Source organism: Dendrobium catenatum, unplaced genomic scaffold (genome assembly GCF_001605985.2).
Source record: "Dendrobium catenatum unplaced genomic scaffold, ASM160598v2 fragScaff_scaffold_1220, whole genome shotgun sequence".
Lineage (NCBI taxonomy): Eukaryota > Viridiplantae > Streptophyta > Magnoliopsida > Asparagales > Orchidaceae > Dendrobium > Dendrobium catenatum.
The window spans coordinates 9,143,789-9,144,699 of record NW_021319682.1 but is presented as its reverse complement, the minus strand read 5'-3'; positions in this window follow the sequence as shown (position 1 = coordinate 9,144,699).

Sequence of the window (911 nt, the reverse complement as noted above, 5' to 3'; positions counted from 1 at the left end):
CCGTCCCGAACAGGCTAGCAATACGCGAGCTCCATCATCCCGAACTCCATCGCCTAAGCTCCATCGTCGAGCAGGCAAACAGCACATGATATCCGTCATCACGAACTCCGTCGTCGTGCTCCATCGTTGTCGTCATCATGCTCCGTCGTCGAGATCTCATTTTCCCGCTGGGCTTCAATTATTTACCCACCCGCATTGTCCCAAAATTCCATTTTCCTGCCAGAACTTCACCTCTACTAGCTGTGGGATGAGCTGAAGAGTCAAGCAGAGGTCTATTCGAGCTCGATCTCGATAAGTCATCGAGTTCGAGCTCGACTCGCGAGCTCGATAAGCTCGACTCGTCGAACCTATTAACTAGTCGAAACCGACAAAGCTTGTGAGTTGGCTTGACTCAGTAACACCCCTAGTTTCACTATGCTATGTGACAAGGCAACGAATTTAGAAATACCGAAACCTATTGTTTCAACTTTTTTATTCTCTTGTAAAACAAAGATTCCTTATACTACATAATAAGGGAGCAAATTTGGTGCTACCAAAAGACCTATGAATCATATATCATTTATTTATCTATTCATCCATTAATTAAATATAGATTGTTTTATCTTTATTTTAAATCCATATTCTTTGATCAATAATTTCAATTCAGATCTATTGTTTTATAATTCTTGAATTACAGGATGTTGTGTTATGGCTATTGAATAGCTTTTTATTGTATTATATATTTGAACTAATATCATTCATGGTGGACTATAAATAAATATTATTCTTATTAAAAGATGGAGTATTTTAATCCAAAATAAAATTTCAAGCATTTTTCTCTTAAAATAAATAATTTGTATATTTCTCCAATTTTGAGTAGAAGGAGATATTTAAAGTCAAACTCCACTTGCCCCATCACTTTGTTTTTTTTT